The 23,421-nt window shown below is 46.8% G+C and overlaps 1 protein-coding gene and 1 long non-coding RNA gene across 8 annotated transcripts in view; one reads left to right on the top strand and one right to left on the bottom strand.

Annotated features, from left to right (window-relative positions):
• Window positions 1-23,421, bottom strand: part of GLI2 (GLI family zinc finger 2) — a 452,275-nt gene that overhangs the window by 152,685 nt on the left and 276,169 nt on the right. The window lies entirely within an intron of this gene.
• The window catches only part of LOC138800628 (uncharacterized), a 208,803-nt gene that overhangs the window by 181,194 nt on the left and 4,188 nt on the right, over window positions 1-23,421 (top strand). For 2 of the 4 annotated variants that reach the window (XR_011364492.1, XR_011364491.1), the window contains exons 4-5: window positions 7,078-7,182; window positions 22,369-22,479. This is a non-coding gene — a long non-coding RNA (uncharacterized lncRNA). Of the gene's footprint in view, window positions 1-7,077; window positions 7,183-13,224; window positions 13,278-22,368; window positions 22,480-23,421 lie in introns of those variants that run through there. The other 2 variants (XR_011364494.1, XR_011364493.1) reach the window with 2 other exon arrangements.

Here is a 23,421-nt window from a genome sequence, read left to right as displayed (position 1 = left end):
ACTGCTCCCCTAAAGATGGTGGTATGATGGTATATGTACAGTGAGGATAGTTCCCCCCCCCCCGGTATGATGGTATATGTACAGTGAGGATAGTTCCCCCCCCCCCCGGTATGATGGTATATGTACAGTGAGGATAGTCCCCCCAAACCCCCCCCCCCCCCCGGTATGATGGTATATGTACAGTGAGGATAGTTAGCCCCCGGTATTATGGTATATGTACAGTGAGGATAGATACCCCAGGTATGATGGTATATGTACAGTGAGGATAGATGCCCCCGGTATGATGGTATATGTACAGTGAGGATAGATGCCCCCGGTATGATGGTATATGTACAGTGAGGATAGATGCCCCCCGGTATGATGGTATATGTACAGTGAGGATAGATGCCCTCCGGTATGGTGGTAAATGTACAGTGAGGATAGATGCCCCCAGTATGATGGTATATGTACAGTGAGGATAGCTGCCCCTGGTATGATGGTATATGGTATATGTACAGTGAGGATAGATGCCCCCGGTATGATGGTATATGTACAGTGAGGATAGATGCCCCCGGTATGATGGTATATGTACAGTGAGGATAGATGCCCTCCGGTATGATGGTATATGTACAGTGAGGATAGTTACCCCCCGGTATGATGCTATATGTACAGTGAGGATAGTTACCCCCCGGTATGATGGTATATGTACAGTGAGGATAGATGCCCCCGGTATGATGGTATATGTACAGTGAGGATAGTTACCCCCCCCCCCCCGGTATGATGGTATATGTACAGTGAGGATAGATGCCCCCGGTATGATGGTATATGTACAGTGAGGATAGATGCCCCCGGTATGATGGTATATGTACAGTGAGGATAGATGCCCTCCGGTATGATGGTATATGTACAGTGAGGATAGTTACCCCCCGGTATGATGCTATATGTACAGTGAGGATAGATGCCCCCGGTATGATGGTATATGTACAGTGAGGATAGTTACCCCCCCCCCCGGTATGATGGTATATGTACAGTGAGGATAGATGCCCCCGGTATGATGGTATATGTACAGTGAGGATAGTTACCCCCCCCCCCCCCCCCCGGTATGATGGTATATGTACAGTGAGGATAGTTACCCCCCGGTATTATGGTATATGTACAGTGAGGATAGATGCCCTCCGGTATGATAGTATATGTACAGTGAGGATAGATGCCCCCGGTGTGATGGTATATGTACAGTGAGGATAGATGCCCCCGGTATGATGGTATATGTACAGTGAGGATAGATCCCCCCCGGTATGATGGTATATGTACAGTGAGGATAGATGCCCCCCGGTATGATGGTTTATGTACAGTGAGGATAGTTGCCCCCGCCCCCCCCCCCCCGATATGATGGTATATGTACAGTGAGGATAGATGCCCTCCGGTATAATGGTATATGTACAGTGAGGATAGATACCCCCGGTATGGTGGTATATGTAAAGTGAGGATAGATATCCCCCGGGATGATGGTATATGTACAGTGAGGATAGATGCCCCCCGGTATGATGGTATATGTACAGTGAGGATAGATGCCCCCGGTATGATGATATATGTACAGTGAGGATAGATGTCCCCGGTATGATGGTATATGTACAGTGAGGATAGTTACCCCCCCGGTATGATGGTATATGTACAGTGAGGATAGTTACCCCCCCCCCGGTATGATGGTATATGTACAGTGAGGATAGTTACCCCCCCGGTATGATGGTATATGTACAGTGAGGATAGATGCCCCCGGTATGATGGTATATGTACAGTGAGGATAGATACCCCCAGTATGATGGTATATGTACAGTGAGGATAGATGCCCTCCGGTATGGTGGTATATGTACAGTGAGGATAGATGCCCCCGGTATGATGGTATATGTACAGTGAGGATAGATGCCGCCGGTATGATGATATATGTACAGTGAGGATAGATGCCCCCGGTATGATGGTATATGTACAGTGAGGATAGATCCCCCCCGGTATGATGGTATATGTACAGTGAGGATAGATGCCCCCCGGTATGATGGTTTATGTACAGTGAGGATAGATGCCCCCGGTATGATGGTATATGTACAGTGAGGATAGTTACCCCCCCCCCCAATATGATGGTATATGTACAGTGAGGATAGATGCCCTCCGGTATAATGGTATATGTACAGTGAGGATAGTTACCCCCCCGGTATGATGGTATATGTACAGTGAGGATAGATACCCCCGGTATGATGGTATATGTACAGTGAGGATAGATGCCCTCCGGTATGGTGGTATATGTACAGTGAGGATAGATGCCCCCGGTATGATGGTATATGTACAGTGAGGATAGATGCCCCTGGTATGATGATATATGTACAGTGAGGATAGATGCCCTCCAGTATGATGGTATATGTACAGTGAGGATAGATACCCCCCCAGTATGATGGTATATGTACAGTGAGGATAGATGCCCTCCAGTATGATGGTATATGTACAGTGAGGATAGATGTCCCCGGTATGATGGTATATGTACAGTGAGGATAGATGCCCCCGGTATGATGGTATATGTACAGTGAGGATAGATGCCCTCCGGTATGATGGTATATGTACAGTGAGGATAGATGTCCCCGGTATGATGGTATATGTACAGTGAGGATAGATGCCCTCCGGTATGATGGTATGTGTACAGTGAGGATAGATACCCCCCGGTATGATGGTATATGTACAGTGAGGATAGTAACCCTCCCCGGTATGATGGTATATATACAGTGAGGATAGATGCCCCCCCGTATGATGGTATATGTACAGTGAGGATAGTTTCCCCCCCTCCCCCCGGTATGATGGTATATGTACAGTGAGGATAGATATCCCCCGGTATGATGGTATATGTACAGTGAGGATAGTTACCCCCCGGTATGATGGTATATGTACAGTGAGGATAGATATCCCCCGGTATGATGGTATATGTACAGTGAGGATAGTTACCCCTCCCCCCCCCCAGTATGATGGTATATGTACAGTGAGGATAGATTTCCCCCCCCCAGTATGATGGTATATGTACAGTGAGGATAGATCCCCCCCCAGTATGATGGTATATGTACAGTGAGGATAGTTATCCCCCCCCCCCGGTATGATGGTATATGTACAGTGAGGATAGATCTCCCCCCCCCAGTATGATGGTATATGTACAGTGAGGATAGTTACCCCCCCCCCCGGGTATGATGGTATACTGTATGTACAGTGAAGATAGTCATCCCTGGTATGATGGTATATGTACAGTGAGGATAGATATCCCCCGGTATGATGGTATATGTACAGTGAGGATAGTTATCCCCCCCCCCCCCCGGTATGATGGTATATGTACAGTGAGGATAGATCCCCCCCCCAGTATGATGGTATATGTACAGTGAGGATAGATCCCCCCCCAGTATAATGGTATATGTACAGTGAGGATAGTTACCCCCCCCTGGGTATGATGGTATATGTACAGTGAGGATAGTTACCCCCCCCCCCCCTGGGTATGATGGTATACTGTATGTACAGTGAGGATAGATATCCCTGGTATGACGGTATATGTACAGTGAGGATAGATGCCCCCCGGTATGATGGTTTATGTACAGTGAGGATAGTTACCCCCCGGTATGATGGTATATGTACAGTGAGGATAGATGCCCTCCGGTATGGTGGTATATGTACAGTGAGGATAGATACCCCCGGTATGGTGGTATATGTAAAGTGAGGATAGATATCCCCCGGGATGATGGTATATGTACAGTGAGGATAGATGCCCCCGGTATGATGGTATATGTACAGTGAGCATAGTTACCCCCCGGTATGATGGTATATGTACAGTGAGGATAGATATCCCTGGTATGACGGTATATGTACAGTGAGGATAGATGCCCCCTGTATGATGGTATATGTACAGTGAGGATAGATGCCCCCAGTATGATGATATATGTACAGTGAGGATAGATACCCCCCGGTATGATGGTATATGTACAGTGAGGATAGTTACCCCCCCCGGTATGATGGTATATGTACAGTGAGGATAGTTACCCCCCCGGTATGATGTTATATGTACAGTGAGGATAGTTACCCCCCCGGTATGATGGTATATGTACAGTGAGGATAGATGCCCCCGGTATGATGGTATATGTACAGTGAGGATAGATACCCCCAGTATGATGTTATATGTACAGTGAGGATAGTTACCCCCCCGGTATGATGGTATATGTACAGTGAGGATAGATGCCCTCCGGTATGATGGTATATGTACAGTGAGGATAGATGCCCTCCGGTATGATGGTATGTGTACAGTGAGGATAGATACCCCCCGGTATGATGGTATATGTACAGTGAGGATAGTAACCCTCCCCGGTATGATGGTATATATACAGTGAGGATAGATGCCCCCCCGTATGATGGTATATGTACAGTGAGGATAGTTTCCCCCCCTCCCCCCGGTATGATGGTATATGTACAGTGAGGATAGATATCCCCCGGTATGATGGTATATGTACAGTGAGGATAGTTACCCCTCCCCCCCCGGTATGATGGTATATGTACAGTGAGGATAGATTCCCCCCCCCCAGTATGATGGTATATGTACAGTGAGGATAGATCCCCCCCCAGTATGATGGTATATGTACAGTGAGGATAGTTACCCCCCCCCCGGGTATGATGGTATACTGTATGTACAGTGAAGATAGTCATCCCTGGTATGATGGTATATGTACAGTGAGGATAGATGCCCTCCAGTATGATGGTATATGTACAGTGAGGATAGTTATCCCCCCCCCCCCCCCCCCCCCCCGTTTGATGGTATATGTACAGTGAGGATAGATCCCCCCCCAGTATGATGGTATATGTACAGTGAGGATAGTTATCCCCCCCCCCCCGGTATGATGGTATATGTACAGTGAGGATAGATCCCCCCCCCCCAGTATAATGGTATATGTACAGTGAGGATAGTTACCCCCCCCCCCCCTGGGTATGATGGTATACTGTATGTACAGTGAGGATAGATATCCCTGGTATGACGGTATATGTACAGTGAGGATAGATATCCCCCAGTATGATGGTATATGTACAGTGAGGATAGTTACCCCCCCCCCCGGGTATGATGGTATACTGTATGTACAGTGAGGATAGATATCCCTGGTATGACGGTATATGTACAGTGAGGATAGATACCCCCTAGTATGATGGTATATGTACAGTGATGATAGATCTCCCCCCCCAGTATGATGGCTTATGTACAGTGAGGATAGATTCCCCCCCCCAGTATGATGGTATATGTACAGTGAGGATAGATCCCCCCCCAGTATGATGGTATATGTACAGTGAGGATAGATCCCCCCCCCCAGTATGATGGTATATGTACAGTGAGGATAGATCCCCCCCCCCAGTATGATGGTATATGTACAGTGAGGATAGATCCCCCCCCCCAGTATGATGGTATATGTACAGTAAGGATAGATCCCCCCCCAGTATGATGGTATATGTACAGTGAGGATAGTTATTCCCCCCCCCCCCCCCCCGGTATGTAGGTATATGTACAGTGAGGATAGATGCCCTCTGGATTATGGTGCCAAAAACCCACTGATCAGCTGTTCTGCACCGTGAATGGGGCAAAAAGTAACTGACTTCCCTCCCTATGTAGCAGCTAGGCTGAGTTACTGCAGCTTCCATACATTGTATCAGGAGCTGAGCTGCAGTAACTCAGCATGGCAACTATGCAGTGAATGGCGCTATCTGTTTCTGGCGCTGTCCACAGCATAGACAAAAAAATTGTGGCTGGCCTGGAAGTCTGCAATAGGCCTCTGGCTGCCATGACAAGCACGCTGCGATTGGGAGTGGCCCTTGAAGTGGCGTGGCATTGCCTGGGGGGTGGGGGTGGGGGGGCAAAGTAACCTCTTGCACCAGGGCCCATGAGACATTCGCTACACCCCTGCACATAGGATGTAATGTCTGTAGGTTATATCAGTACTGAAGTGTTATAAGAGCAGCGGCTGATATCAGTCACATATGATGTAATAGGAGGTTATATCAGTGCTGGAGCGTTATATGAGGAGCGGCTGATATCAGTCACATATGATGTAATAGGAGGTTATATCAGTGCTGGAGCGTTATAAGAGGAGCGGATGATATCAGTCACATATGATGTAATAGGAGGTTATATCAGTACTGGAGCTTTATAAGAGGAGCGGCTGATATCAGTCACATATGATGTAATAGGAGGTTATATCAGTACTGGAGCGTTATAAGAGGAGCGGCTGATATCAGTCACATATGATGTAATAGGAGGTTATATCAGTACTGGAGCGTTATAAGAGAAGCCGCTGATAGAGAAGCCGCTGATATCAGTCACATATGATGTAATAGGAGGATATATCAGTACTGGAGCGTTATAAGAGAAGCCGCTGATATCAGTCACATATGATGTAATAGGAGGTTATATCAGTGCTGGAGCGTTATAAGAGGAGCGGCTGATATCAGTCACATATGATGTAATAGAAGGTTATATCAGTACTGGAGCGTTATAAGAGAAGCGGCTGATATCAGTCACATATGATGTAATAGGAGGTTATATCAGTGCTGGAGCGTTATAAGAGGAGCAGCTGATATCAGTCACATATGATGTAATAGGAGGTTATATCAGTGCTGGAGCGTTATAAGCGGAGCGGCTGATATCAGTCACAGATTATGTAATAGGAGGTTATATCAGTACTGGAGCGTTATAAGAGGAGCGGCTGATATCAGTCACATATGATGTAATAGGAGGTTATATCAGTGCTGGAGCGTTATAAGAGGGGTGGCTGATGATATATTGTCCTCATCATACAGGTTTATGTCCTGTTAATCTCTGCAGTTTATATGAGATGTTGGGTGACAATTTCCATTAATATTCCAGGCAGAGGAAATGACTGATAACCAATATTCCGGCGTCACCCGCTCCACTTACGCACTGCGACCTCGTATCCCAGGTCCTGTGCATTCCCTTTTATGTGATATATGAGGCGGCAGGGGATTATTCCAGGCTATGTTGATGCCCTCCATGTCCGCACTAATACTAATATTTATATCATTTTCCAGTGAATTATGGGGCAGAAGTCACTCGGAGGCCACAACCCGAGCTGGCAAGAGGATAGAGGAGGCGGCAGATAACAGCGATCAAAGGCTAAAGACACCAAAGGCCAGGTAGGGTCAGCAACTATATAATGCAGAGAGCAACATAGGATGTTATATAATACAGATATAGAGAGTTCCCGGCCAGTGATATCCTCAATATAAGACCATATGTAACACAAGCCCAGGGACCCAGCCTCATATAGGTAATGTTATATCTAATATAAGGCACATGCATCACATTACTGATCCTCTACTGATCCTGAGTTATATCCTGTATTATACCCCAGAGCTGCACTCACTATTCTGCTGGTGGGGGTCACTGTGTCCATACTTTACATTACTGATCCTGTATTGATTCTTAGTTACATCCTGTATTATACTCCAGAGCTGCACTCACTATTCTGCTGTTGGGGTCACTGTGTACATATATTACATTACTGATCCTGATTTACTTTCTGTATTATACCTCAGAGGTGCAGTTCTAGATAGGAACCCTGAAGCGTGTAGTCCTGGGCTGCATTCAAGTAGTTAACAGGGGTCCCAGAATCTCTATGATCTGCCCTAGCCCCCTGGAAAAGCCCCCGGCCTGAGGCACAGTGTCCACTTATTAATGCTCTGTTAAAAGGAAACTTAAAGTCACTTAATGGTAGCCATAACGTCACTTTCATCTTGGGATTTGGCCTTACTTTAGGGTAGAGAGATTGTATGCTCTTCTTGATTCCTTATTTCAAGCTAGACACTTCACATGTAAGTGAATTTTCACTCCTCAGAAGACAAGGGCTGGGATAGAGCAGATCTGTTACTGTTAGGATCCGGACAGCAGGACAAGACAAGACAGTGAGCCCTAAGCTCAGCCCCGCCCACTGTCCTCTACCTACTTGCCACAATCCGCCCTAAGATGGCGGCGAGCAACTTGGCGGCGGTCCCTGCACTGGCTAGGTGGGACACAAAGACAAGACAGACAAACAGACGGACAGACAGACAAACACAATGAAGAATAGTCAACAGTCCGGGTCACAACAATCGGGCAGCAAAAGTACAAAATCACAATCCAATAAACGTAGTCAAAGTCCAGGCAATATGGTCAAGGGCAGGCGGCAAGCAAGGGAAGTCAAGGAATAAGGCAAAGATCAGGAATAGCAAATACACAGAAGATACAAGCAGGCAGAGACTAAGTCAATAACCAGCAATGATATCCCAGACTGAGGAAGTTATATAGGAGGTCAGAGTTCTGATCCAGAACATCATTGGACCATCCCCCTGATCTCCAAGCACAGACACCTGAGAACAAAACAGATCACTGGCAGGAAGACCTGTCAGTCACAGAAGAACCAAAACACAGATTAACCCTGACATGGCCAGACAGAACTCAGCAGGTGAAGTCGGGTGTGTCTCTCAAGGTGAGCAAATAACCAGAGTTCACACACTACAAAACAAAACACAGAAACAGAATGCAAGAAAATCAGCGCCTTCTCGGCCGCACAGCACGAGCCGAGGGGCGCATAATGCTCCGCAAAGATACAGTCCTGACAGTTACATACTAGAATGTTCCAAGTTAAAGTGCATGGACCACAGACACTATTGGGTATGCAATGGGTCACTGCATACTACCCCTCTGAACAGAAGCCATCAGACTAGAATCTTCCCATGTTAGGTGTATGGGTTAATGTCAAGTGCATGTGTTTCCCTCTCACTCAAAGCCACTAACAGGTTAATGCAGGAATACAAAACACAACAAACACAGTACACATTAGCATAAGGCACTGATGTTTAATAACCAACCCACAGGTTCAGCAGGGTACACAGTGGGATACTGCAACTATATTGCTGCAGTCAGAGTCAGTGCTATCTCCAACATAAATAGGCTAATCAGCCACGCTGCAACCACTCTCACTGCGGTATGTGTACTGGGGCTTGTCAGTCCAGTCCTAGTATCCAATCAATAGTAACACAACGCCATAAATATTTGCTGTTACTTTTTAGTAATATATAGTGTAATCACACAAGTCTATGTAGCAAACTGCATATACATCACCACGGTGCACGAATACTTTTCCAGCGTGAGAGAGGCAATTGTATACTTCGCCCAAACAGGGCTAATGCATTCAAGTCCACGTTGAAAGACACCAGCTGCACATCACGGATAGGATGGAATTGGACAACGTCCACAAGTCTGCGACGTTTCGAGGTTCACGCCCTCTTTCTCAAGAATGTAGTGACATCACCCACCACCCAATAAAAGACTAGGAAGTCCCACCAGAGTTCTTCCCTTACTAATCAAGGAGAAACACAAATTAGCTGTTTAACATAGTACTGCGGTTAAATTACCATAACGTCTATAACTATCATTATTTCACATATATTCACAGATATTATACGTGATATTAATGCACTAGTAAACTCATAAAACTAATATATTGCACATCTAATAAATTGCACATCTGATCTTATCAGTGCTATGACACTAACCTTCCTATATGGTACCTTATGATGCTCCAACACATTGGCATTATCTGGGCTTTAGGAGCCCAATGGGTGGTCCTACAGAGTGACTGACAGCTTTCCCTGTGTGAACATATGTAGCACTAAAAAGACAGAAAGAAAGCTATGCCATATACAGAAGAGTGGCACATCCACAAAAAATAGACTGTATCACCACCTGGTGAGGATACAGTCTATTTTTTGTGGATGTGCCACTCTTCTGTATATGGCACAGCTTTCTTTCTGTCTTTTTAGTGCTACATATGTTCTATATGCCATATTGGGTAGAGCACCCCACGTTATTTATTATTTGAGTAGTGCCTTGTTCTTCTTATTTGACACCTGTATGAACATATAAATACAGATATTTATTTACTGAGTAGGACCGCCCACTGGACTCCATCGCCAGGAACAAATAAAGGTTTAAATGAGTAAAATATAAAATACATTGAATCTTTTCCTGTAACCTTATGTATCAATCTGTTGGGCTCCTCCTGCCCTATAACATGATATCTGTAGGGTGACTACTTGTTTAATGTGACAGATTTACTTAAAATGGGTATTCCGGTATCTAACCCCGCCCCCCGAGTGATGTCCCACCTCTGATCAGCCCCTACAGCCACATCGCCATCTCCCTGTCATATACACAGATACATATTTCCATCGCTGCCCAGAGATCGCCCTGCATAGTGGATGTGTAATATACAGCATCACAGTCAATCTAATTACTATACGAAAAGGGATACATGTCGGCCATATTGGAATGACTTTAATTCCCTCCAAATAGGTGAAATTTTAGGGTTAACCCCCCCCCCCCCCCCCCCTTTTACAGGCGGCTAATATAGTTCATTCTAGTCTGCCTGTGTAACACCATCACCCATCACTAGAGGGCACTGGGGCACAGAATAGCTCTGCCTGTGTAACACCATCACCCATCACTAGAGGGCACTGGGGCACAGAATAGCTCTGCCTGTGTAACACCATCACCCATCACTAGAGGGCACTGGGGCACAGAATAGCTCTGCCTGTGTAACACCATCACCCATCACTAGAGGGCACTGGGGCACAGAATAGCTCTGCCTGTGTAACACCATCATCCATCACTAGTGGGCACTGGGGCACAGAATAGCTCTGCCTGTGTAACACCATCATCCATCACTAGTGGGCACTGGGGCACAGAATAGCTCTGCCTGTGTAACACCATCACCCATCACTAGACGGTGCTGTGACAGAATAGCTCTGCCTGTGTAACACCATCACCCATCACTAGAGGGCGCTGTGACAGAATAGCTCTGCCTGTGTAACACCATCACCCATCACTAGAGGGCACTGGGGCACAGAATAGCTCTGCCTGTGTAACACCATCACCCATCACTAGAGGGCACTGGGGCACAGAATAGCTCTGCCTGTGTAACACCATCATCCATCACTAGGGGGCACTGGGGCACAGAATAGCTCTGCCTGTGTAACACCATCATCCATCACTAGAGGGCACTGGGGCACAGAATAGCTCTGCCTGTGTAACACCATCACCCATCACTAGAGGGCACTGGGGCACAGAATAGCTCTGCCTGTGTAACACCATCACCCATCACTAGAGGGCACTGGGGCACAGAATAGCTCTGCCTGTGTAACACCATCACCCATCACTAGAGGGCACTGGGGCACAGAATAGCTCTGCCTGTGTAACACCATCATCCATCACTAGAGGGCGCTGTGACACAGAATAGCTCTGCCTGTGTAACACCATCATCCATCACTAGAGGGCGCTGTGACACAGAATAGCTCTGCCTGTGTAACACCATCATCCATCACTAGAGGGCGCTGTGACACAGCCGATCAGACCAGTGCCTGATCCTGACATTGACAGAGGTGGCAGCAGAGAGCACTGTGTCACACTGGAGGGAATACACCACTTCCTGCAGTACATACAGCAGGTGATAAATACTGGAAGCCTGGAGATTTTCACCTAGAAGTAAATTACAAATCTCTATAACTTTCTGACACTGGCTGATTGGAAAGAAATTTTTTTCCGCTGGAGTGCCCCTTTAACAATTCTCAATGTGGGCTTATTATAGGGGACACTATATTACATCTAGCTGACCTGTAGGGATGAGGTGGGATTCTGCCCCCCCCCCCCCATACTGGGGGTTATTATAGGGGACACTATATTACATCTAGCTGACCTGTAGGGATGAGGTGGGATTCTGCCCCCCCCCCCATACTGGGGCTTATTATAGGGGACACTATATTACCTCTAGCTGACCTGTAGGGATGAGGTGGGATTCTGCCCCCCATACTGGGGGTTATTATAGGGGACACTATATTACATCTAGCTGACCTGTAGGGATGAGCTGGGATTCTGCCCCCCATACTGGGGGTTATTATAGGGGACACTATATTACATCTAGCTGACCTGTAGGGATGAGGTGGGATTCTGCCCCCCCCCATACTGGGGGTTATTATAGGGGACACTATATTACATCTAGCTGACCTGTAGGGATGAGGTGGGATTCTGCCCCCCCCCCCCCATCCTAGGGGTTATTATAGGGGACACTATATTACATCTAGCTGACCTGTAGGGATGAGGTGGGATTCTGCCCCCCATACTGGGGGTTATTATAGGGGACACTATATTACATCTAGCTGACCTGTAGGGATGAGGTGGGATTCTGCCCCCCCCCCATCCTAGGGGTTATTATAGGGGACACTATATTACATCTAGCTGACCTGTAGGGATGAGGTGGGATTCTGCCCCCCCCCCCTCCATACTGGGGCTTATTATAGGGGACACTATATTACATCTAGCTGACCTGTAGGGATGAGGTGGGATTCTGCCCCCCCCCATACTGGGGGTTATTATAGGGGACACTATATTACATCTAGCTGACCTGTAGGGATGAGGTGGGATTCTGCCCCCCCCCCCATACTGGGGGTTATTATAGGGGACACTATATTACCTCTAGCTGACCTGTAGGGATGAGGTGGGATTCTGCCCCCCCCCCCCATCCTGGGGGTTATTATAGGGGACACTATATTACATCTAGCTGACCTGTAGGGATGAGCTGGGATTCTGCCCCCCCCCCCCATACTGGGGGTTATTATAGGGGACACTATATTACATCTAGCTGACCTGTAGGGATGAGGTGGGATTCTGCCCCCCCCCCCCCCCCATCCTGGGGGTTATTATAGGGGACACTATATTACATCTAGCTGACCTGTAGGGTTGAGGTGGGATTCTGCCCCCCCCCCCCCCCATCCTGGGGGTTATTATAGGGGACACTATATTACATCTAGCTGACCTGTAGGGATGAGGTGGGATTCTGCCCCCCCCCCCCATCCTAGGGGTTATTATAGGGGACACTATATTACATCTAGCTGACCTGTAGGGATGAGGTGGGATTCTGCCCCCCCCCCATACTGGGGGTTATTATAGGGGACACTATATTACATCTAGCTGACCTGTAGGGATGAGGTGGGATTCTGCCCCCCCCCATACTGGGGGTTATTATAGGGGACACTATATTACATCTAGTTGACCTGTAGGGATGAGGTGGGATTATGGATTATCAGACACATTATAGCTGATTGTTTCCCCCCTGTGTGTGCTCTTCCTCTATCCACCACCAGGGGGCAGTGTGGCACTGTGTCAGATTACAGGGACATTCCAGGCGTCTCTGAAGGTATTCAACAGAAAAGAAAGTGCTGCAGATCGGAGCGAGATTGTTGTATCAGGAAATAATCCACAAAGCACAGAAGATAAATGTAACAATGTAAAGTGCGGGGATGATGGGAAATCTGGCGGTCACTGGTCTGAGGAATGTCCTGCGTATAATGGACGGGGGGAAAACTGCACACAATGGAGAAGAGGTCTGCAAACTACAAAGTGTACAAGAACCTGGGGCCCCCGACACTGAACTGCTGGGGCCCCCGACACTGAACTGTTGGGGCCCCCGACACCGAACTGCTGGGGCCCCCGACACCGAACTGCTGGGGCCCCCGACACCGAACTGCTGGGTCCCCCGACACCGAACTGCTGGGGCCCCCGACACCGAACTGCTGGGGCCCCGGACACCGGACTACTGAGGCCCGAAAAACCGAATTACTAGGTCCCCAGACGCCGGACTACTGGGGCCCGGATGCCGAACTACTGGGGCCCCGGAAACCGAATTACTAGGATCCCAGACACTGTACTACTGGGGCCCCGGACAGCAAACTACTGGGGCCTCAATATAGAGGAGATGTGGCCCCTTAATAGAGAAGAAGATGTGGCTCCTAATAAAGAGATGTGGAGGAGATGTGGTCTCTAATATAGAGGAGATGTGTCCCCTATATTCAGATTATATGGCCCCCTGGCCCGCTCTCCTCTCCATGGTCAGCACCTCTGCTCCCTGTCAGTGAATGTTAATATAATAACCAGTGCTGATCATGTGACTGACGGGATCTCAGGGTGTTATATGAGAGCGCTCTGGGGGTAAGAGACTGTTCACTGGTCTTATAGGATTGGATATTCGTTCCATTTACTGACAAGATTATTATAATATAATTATCCTGTGTAAAATGAGGCAGAAGATGACTGTAATATATGTACATGTTGACCTCACCAGCAGAATAGTAATTGCAGCTCTGGAGTATAATCCAGGATGTAACTCAGGATCAGTTACTGTATGTAATGTATGTACACAGTGACCCCACCAGCAGAATAGTGACTGCAGCTCTGGAGTATAATACAGGATCAGTAATGTATGTACACAGTGACCCCACCAGCAGAATAGTGAGTGCAGCTCTGGGGTATAATATAGGATCAGTAATGTAATGTATGTACACAGTGACCCCACCAGCAGAATAGTGAGTGCAGCTCAGTGCTAGTTGTCAGCCAGCTTGTTGTGATGCAGGGAGATGATTGGTTGAGGTGAAGCAGGTGGTCAGCATGGTGTCACGTGGTTGGATCAGTATGAAACGGCCATATTGATTGTGACCCCCGGATAAGTGGAGGTTCCGGATGCTTCCATGTTCTTAGGTTCTTGGGGTCACATGACAGGAGGGTGTGATCTCAGGTAACCCGGTACTGACAGATAAGATGTTTTCTTCCTCCTGGAGGACGTGTCCTCGGCTGAACTTTTGGGGTATCAGCTTCTCAGCAGCCCCTCCCTGCTCCTGCTCTGGATTGTTCCATTCACGTCCTATACAAGGAACCTCGCTTTACAATCAGCTGTCTCTGTATTGATGGCAGCGCCCCCCCCCCTCAGCCGGAACCAGCGCCAAAACACCACGTTCCCTCATCAGCTATTCATGGGGATTCTTGTCACTAAATCCTCGTCTTATTTCCTCAGGAATAAGGAGTTATCTGAGGAGACGTCTCAGGGACGGACACCACTCCGGGGAATTCTTGACGCCTTTGTCATTTTGCTGATTTTTTTGCACATGCAAATCTAGAGGCGAAATAGGGACATAAACTGCGAGAAGACTCCGGATCCCAGCCATGTAAATCTATGGGGCTGACGGGGCCCGGAGAGGTGCATGCTGGGAGATATGCCGCCCCATAGGTGTCTGGCAGTCGCCTTTACCGCTGTACAGTCTATGGTAAGAGCATTGTATATGGCGTATATACCTGGAGAACCGTATAACCCTCATGTATGGAGGCAGTCAGCATGCAGGGAGACTCAAGACCCTTCCAGAGCTGAGGGGTTGTCACATTGTAGCCCCCCATTCTGAGCCGCTCAGCATTAGGCATTAGGACCCATCGGGGCCTCACAGAACAGGTGTCAGATATCACAGTCTGTTACAATGTATCAGCTGCTGGTACACAGGGAACTAGAGGAAACATTGTACACAACACTGGAATCTCAGCCGGGTGACACACAGGAAAGCCGGGGATCGTGGGACCTGTGACTGTCCAGATGACAAGGCTGTCAGAGAATGATGGGAGTTGTAGTTTTACAACAGCTGGAAGGTCACAAGTTAGAGGGGAACATTGGTGTAAGGAAAAGAGGTAACACCAGACAGAAGACCAGTCCACTCCAGTGCAATCCAGGCAACTCCAGTCCAGTCCAGTCCACTCTTCCATTCTAGTCCACCCCAGTGCACTCCCCTCCACTCAAACAAAGCATCTCATAGAGTTACTTGAACTTGTGTGTGTGTGTGTGTGTGTGTGAGTGTGTGTGTGTATATATATATATATATATATATATATATATATATAGTTATATATATTAGTTGGTTTTAAGGCTCTTTTATGTAGCCGTAAGGACTATAATGGAGTGCGGGTCCACAGCTATGATGATAATCACCGGCAGATGGAGGAGGGGGTGCACAGGGGCTCTATAACTGACTGTCTACTACATACAAAACAGTGGAGGATGAAGAGAGGAGCACATCACTGCACACAGGACAGGGAGAGGAGCGCACCACTGCACACAGGACGGGGAGAGGAGAGCACCACTGCACACAGGATGGGGAGTGGAGAGCACCACTGTGCACAGGACGGGGAGTGGAGAGCACCACTGCGCACAGGACCCGGAGTGGAGCACACCACTGCACACAGGACTGGGAGAGGAGAGCACCACTGCGCACAGGACAGGAAAAGGAGCGCACCACTGCGCACAGGACAGGGAAAGGAGCGCACCACTGCACACAGGACAGGGAGAGGAGCGCCCCACTGTACACAGGACGGGGAGAGGAGAGCACCACTGCACACAGGAACGGGGAGAGGAGAGCACCACTGCACACAGGACGGGGCGTGGAGAGCACCACTGTGCACAGGACGGGGAGTGGAGAGCACCACTGCGCACAGGACCCGGAGTGGAGCACACCACTGCACACAGGACTGGGAGAGGAGAGCACCACTGCGCACAGGACAGGGAAAGGAGCGCACCACTGCGCACAGGACAGGGAAAGGAGCGCACCACTGCACACAGGACAGGGAGAGGAGCGCCCCACTGCACACAGGACGGGGAGAGGAGAGCACCACTGCACACAGGAACGGGGAGAGGAGAGCACCACTGCACACAGGACGGGGAGTGGAGAGCACCACTGCGCACAGAACGGAAGGAGGAGCGCACCACTGCGCACAGGACGGGGAGAGGAGCGCACCACTGCGCACAGGACGGGGAGAGGAGCGCACCACTGTGCACAGGACAGGGAATGGAGCGCACCACTGCGCACAGGACAGGGAGAGGAGCACACCACTGCACACAGGATGGGGAGTACATCACTGCGCACAGGAGAGCCCTGTGGTGCACTCTCCTGCAAGGCTCCTCTCCATCAGGTGCTGGCCAGTGTTGGGGCAGACATGTCTAGCACATGGGACATCCACTAGCTACAGTAATAGCAACTTTCATCTCACACATAAATATAAAACCATAGTAAGACAATTGTGTCAGCGATCGGCTGAGGAACCAGCAGGCGATCACTCATTGGCTCATCGCATGTTTTGTGCAGCTTCAAAATTTATCGGCCATCCCTGTGTAAACGGGATGAGAACCCAATAGCCCGGATGCTCGATTCACCATGTCCTCTGCAGACATTGCAGATGAGCACCGATCTCACTGATTGTCACTAACTTGTGTCCTTGTACGGCTCCGTATTGGGCAGCGGAAATGGACCCTAAGACCTATAATATTAACAGTATCAGTTTACAAATATTACTACTAAATAGTGACAACATGATGACTTATACCACCACACTGCTACTAAATAAAATCCACTGTACAAAGACCAATACTCGCCCCAAACAGTGTTCATATAAAGATAGATCCCAGCTCTACACAGGCCCTGTAGTGATTACAGTGCAGCTACATCCAGTGACTCACAAGCAAGAGTCACTCCACATCTGTATTGTCCCTTCTTTGCCCTTATATAGTAGTTGGGCCAAAGTCTGTGCACCCCATGTAGTATTAACCCCTATGTGCAACAGTTTCTATAGTATTACCCCCTCTACGCAGCTTCTGTAAAGTATTAATCCCCCTCTGTGCAGCCCTGTATAGTATTAAACCCCTCTGTGCAGCCCTGTATAGTAGTAACCCCCTCTGTGCAGCCCTGTATAGTATTAACCCCCCCTGTACAACGATGTATAGTATTAACCCCCTCTGTACAGCGATGTATAGTATTAACCCCCTCTGTGCAGCCTTGTATAGTATTAGCCCCCTCTGTGCAGCCCTGTATAATATTACCCCCTCTGTGCAGCCCTGTATAGTATTAAACCCCTCTGTGCAGCCCTATATGAAGTTTACCCCCTCTGTGCAGCCCTGTATAGTATTAATTCCATCTGTGCAGCTTTGTATAGTATTAACCCCCTCTGTGCAGCCCTGAATAGTATTAACCCCCTCTGTACAGCCCTGTATAGTATTAACCCCCTCTGTGCAGCCCTGTATAATATTAACCCCCTCTGTGCAGCCTTGTATAGTATTAACCCCCTCTGTGCAGCGCTGTATAGTATTAACGCCCTGTGTGCATCCTTGTATAGTATTAGCCCCCTCTGTGCAGCCCTGTATAATATTAACCATCTCTGTGCAGCCTTGCATAGTATTAACCCCCTCTGTGCAGCCCTGTATAATATTTACCCCACTCTGTGCAGCCTTGTTTAGTATTAGCCCCCTCTGTGCAGCCCTGTATAGTATTTACCCCCTCTGTGCAGCCTTGTATAGTATTAACCCCCTCTGTGCAGCCTTGTATAGTATTAACACCCTCTGTGCAGCCCTGTATAATATTTACCCCACTTTGTGCAGCCTTGTATAGTATTAGCCCCCTCTGTGCAGCCCTGTATAGTATTAACCCCCTCTGTGCAGCCTTGTATAGTATTAACACCCTCTGTGCAGCCCTGTATAATATTTACCCCACTTTGTGCAGCCTTGTATAGTATTAGCCCCCTCTGTGCAGCCCTGTATAGTATTAACCCCCTCTGTGCAGCCTTGTATAGTATTAACACCCTCTGTGCAGCCCTGTATAATATTTATCCCACTTTGTTTAGCCTTGTATAGTATTAGCCCCCTCTGTGCAGCCCTGTATAATATTTACCCCACTTTGTGCAGCCTTGTATAGTATTAGCCCCCTCTGTGCAGCCCTGTATAATATTTACCCCACTCTGTGCAGCCTTGTATAGTATTAGCCCCTCTGTGCAGCCCTGTATAGTATTAACCCCCTCAGTGCAGCCTCTGTAAAGTATTAAGCCCCATTTATAGTATTAATCCCCACTGTATTTAGTATTAACCCCTTTGGTGCACCCATCTTTGTTATCATAGAGAGAACTGTGTGGTCAGATCTGACCTGCAATAAGTAAACCCCGTTATGTGTTGTCCTGGCATTAGTGGCAGGATGCAGGCAGTCCCATGTTACATCTGTGAGAGAGCCGTGAGTTAATGTGTGACAGCATCGTCGTGAATTTGATAATAATGATCCCGGTGTAAGGACACGTCCAGCTTCCTCCTTCTGATAAGCGGCCATACAAATACTGAGTCACATGGTCTGACAGATTCGGACAATGCAATAGTATCCTGCACAGTGTGTGATCCCATACACCTGAATAGGGCAGTGCTATAGTATCCTGCACAGTGCTGACCCCATATACCTGAATAGGGCAGCGCTATAGTATCCTGCACATTGCTGACCCCATACACTTGAATAGGGCAGTGCTATAGTATCCTGCACAGCACAGACCCCATATACCTGAATAGAGCAGTGCTATAGCAAGCTCATAACATATATACATCACCAGAACCAAGCTCATAACATATATATACATCACCAGAACCAAGCTCATAACATATATTCATTACCAGAACCAAGCTCATAACATATATACATCACCAGAACCAAGCTCATAACGTATATACATCATCAGAACCAAGCTTAAAAAATATATACAAAGTTCATTACATATACATATATATATATCACCAGAACCAAGCTCATTACATATATATCACCAGAACCAATCTCATTACATATATACTCACCAGAACCAAGCTTATTACATATACACTCACCAGAACCAAGCTCATTTCATATAAACTTACCAGAACCAAGCTCATTACATATATATGTCACCAGGACCACGCTCATTACATATATACATCACCAGACTCAACTCATTCCATATATACATCACTAGATCTGAGCTCATTACATAAATATAACACCAGCCCTGAGCTCACATGTATAAACATACATACATAAATATACCATATGTATTACCAGAACCAAACTCACATTCATTACCAGAACCAAGCTCATAGCATAAATACAGCACCAGAACCAATCCAAGTTAAAATAACACATCTACAGAAAGAGAAGTCAGCACGGCTATGTTACGCTGACCACCTACTTCAGGTGTTCATCTTGTCAGACCAGTGCTTATGGTCTTGGACTTAGGTGGTTTCCAGTGACATGAGTGTATAGCAGTCCACAATTTTTATCATCCAAGAGAAATAATCACATCAATCAACAGCATCTCCTTATTAAATCTTCTTTATTAGGCAGTGATCATGCTTCAGAGACAGACCAACCACAGTTTTGCACCACCTGCTCCACCTGCCTTCTCAGTGTCAATAAAAATAACTACAGCAGCAGAACCAAGCACAATACAAATAACTACAGCAGCAGAACCAAGCACAGTACAAATAAGTACAGCACTAGAACCAAGCACAGTGAAAATAACTACAGCAGCAGAACCAGGCACAGTACAAATAGTTAGAGAACCAGAACAAGCACAGTACAAATATTTACACCACCAGAACCAAGCACAGTACAAATAACTAAAGCACCAAAACCAAGCACTGTAAAAATAACTAGAGCAGCAGAACCAAGCACAGTACAAATAGCTTCAGTACCAGAACAAGCACACTACAAATAACAATATCACCAAAACCAAGCATAATACAGATAACTAAAGCAGCAGAACCAAGCACAGTACAAATAACTAAAGCAGCAGAACCAAGCACAGTACAAATAACTACAGAACCAGAATAAGCACGGTACAAATAACTACAGCGCTAGAACCAAGCACAGTACAAATAACAACAGCACCAAAACCAAGCACAAATAACTAAAGCAGCAGAACACAACACAGTACAAATAACTACACCACCAGAACCAAGCACAGTACAATTGAATACAGCGCCAAAACCAAAAACAGTACAAATGAATACAGCACCAGAACCAAGCAAAGTACAAATAACAACAGAACCACAACCAAGCACAGTGCAAATAACTACAGCATCAGAACCAAGCACAGTGCAAATAATTACAGAGCGTAGGTTGAAGAGAAGCGTGGTGGATACCGGCACTCCAGACGTGTAGCTAAAACTTAACTTTTAATAAATAAACATTAAAATACGATGTCACAAAGCATACCAACGCATTTCACGCGACTGCGCTTAATCATGGTCTAACTGCATGTGAACAAGAAATTAGTTAAAGGGGTAGTGCTGCGCTCAGAAATTATTCACAGAATAACACACATTACAAAGTTATACAACTTTGTAATGTATGTTATGTCTGTGAATCGCCCCGTTCCCCGTGTCCCACCACCCCCACCCGTGTACCCGGAAGTGTGGTGCATTATACATTACCTGATCCGTGTCGAGGGCCGTCCGCCATCTTGTGCCAAACGTCATCTTCGGACAGTCGCTGCCGCCCGTCCTCCCTCCGCCGCGTCACAACTGTGCTCAGCCGCGATTGGCTGAGCACAGTTATGCTCAGCCAATCGCGGCTGAGCATCGGATGACGTTGCAGAGGGCGGCCGGCATTCGGGACAGTCGGAGCTGTTCGCCGTCCGCCCGAAGAAGACGTCACTCGCTGAAGATCAGAGACTGGTGTCGGCATGTGACAGGTGAGTATAGCGCACCACACTTCCGGGTACAGGGGTGAGGGTGGTGGGACACAGGGAAGGGGCCATTCACAGCCATAACATACATTACAAAGTTGTATAACTTTGTAATGTGTGTTAGTCTGTGAATAATTTTTTACCGCCGCACTACCCCTTTAAAAGCATAAGACATCCAATGCACGGAAGTCACGTCATAGTACATGGGGGTGGATCCTGTGGCAGACAGAATGTGTTTTAACCCCTTTGGATCTGGAATACCTTATACATATAGAATGTGTTAAAAATAGCAGAACAAGTATTTGTTGTGGTTATCAGACAATCATAAATAATGAAATAACAAGTCATTTTTGTAATTCATTCCCCTAGGTCTGCGTGTATCTAGGCGGAAGATAGTTTCGGCTTCTTTATGAAGCAAATTCTTGCGCCAATCCCCTGCTCGGTGTGGTTTGCTGACTTTGATTATGCCATAAAACCCAAATGTCTCTAAACCACCACTATGTACTTTTAAAAAGTGTTTTATTGCTCCTAATGAGTTGGTGGTATTGCCTCTGCGTATACCAGCAATGTGCTCACTGATGCGGTTTTTTAATTTTCTGATCGTGCAACCGACATATTTTAAATTGCACTGATTGCATTCAATAATATAGATAACATGATTACTTGCACAATAAAATTGTCGATCTCATAAGATTTAGAGTTTGTGCTGTTGGTGTAGCTTTTTAGTGTTAGTGTGAACACATACCTGGCAACGACTGAGACCACACCTAAGTTTCCCTTGGCTTGGTTTCTATCATTTGTATTAGGAGCAAGATACATACTGGGAGAGAGAATATCCCCCAGTGATTTGCCTTTGCGTGCCACACATCTATGGCCTTGCTCTAATATTTCTGTCAGGATATCATCTTGTCTCAAAATGGATAGATTTTTGTTCAAAATTTGTACTATTTCAGGGTACTCCGAAGAAAAGGTGGTAGAGAAAGTCAGTGGATATGATTCTTTTTTATCCATTTCATCAGGAGCATTATCAACACGTCCGTGTAGTAAAGAAAGACTACGCCTAGGTGAGCTGAATCCCCATCTACTTTCTTTCCTTTTTGTATGCAAATAATTACAGCAGCAGAACCAAGCAGAGTAAAAATAACTACAGCATCAGAACCAAGCACTGTAAAAATAACTACAGCAGCAGAACCAAGAACAGTCCAAATAACAACAGAAACAGAACAAGCAAAGTACAAATTACAACAGAACCAGAACAATCACAGTAAAAAAAAACTACAACACTGGAACCAAGCACAGTACAAATAACTACAGCACCAGAACCAGGCACAGTGCATTCAGCACCATAACCAAGCACAGTGCATAAAGCAACAGAACCAAGCACAGTACATACAGCAACAGAAGCAAGCACAGTACATACAGTAACAGAACCAAGCTCATTATATAAATATGGCACAAGAACCAAGCTTGAGCTATAAATTTAAAACCAGAACCAAGCTTATAACATGTATTACAGCACCAGAACAAACCTAATAATATAAATATAGCCCCAGAATCGATTGCTTAACTTGAATATATAGCAACAGAACTGTTTGGCTCTTGCCTGTAGCTTCTATTATAGTAAAACAATGCATTTTGTCCAACTTGGACAAGTGTTCGGCACTGCTATTCTGAGGTATTAATGTCTACAAGCATGCACACTGGTAGCTAGGGATCAATGCCTGGTCCTGTGGTCATGCATGCTTCTGGCCCTGTATTGCTGCACAACTAGTCTCGTTGGCTTTCAGAATTCTGGAAGGGAGGCATAATGGCGGCCATATTGGTTGTCACCCCCTTAGATGTATATAATTTATATGGATCATTTGGCAGTTTTTTCATTCTTGGCACAAAATAAAGATCATATCACGGACACCTGTTGGGTCCAGAACCTTCCATCCCCCGTAGCCATGAAAGGGTTAACCCGCCATAGATCTGACATGAAGGCGGCTGATAATCTGAAGACAAAT

This window comes from Dendropsophus ebraccatus, chromosome 9 (assembly GCF_027789765.1).
Source record: "Dendropsophus ebraccatus isolate aDenEbr1 chromosome 9, aDenEbr1.pat, whole genome shotgun sequence".
In the NCBI taxonomy this organism is placed as follows: Eukaryota; Metazoa; Chordata; class Amphibia; order Anura; family Hylidae; genus Dendropsophus; species Dendropsophus ebraccatus.
This window is presented reverse-complemented; position numbering and strand designations above follow the sequence as displayed.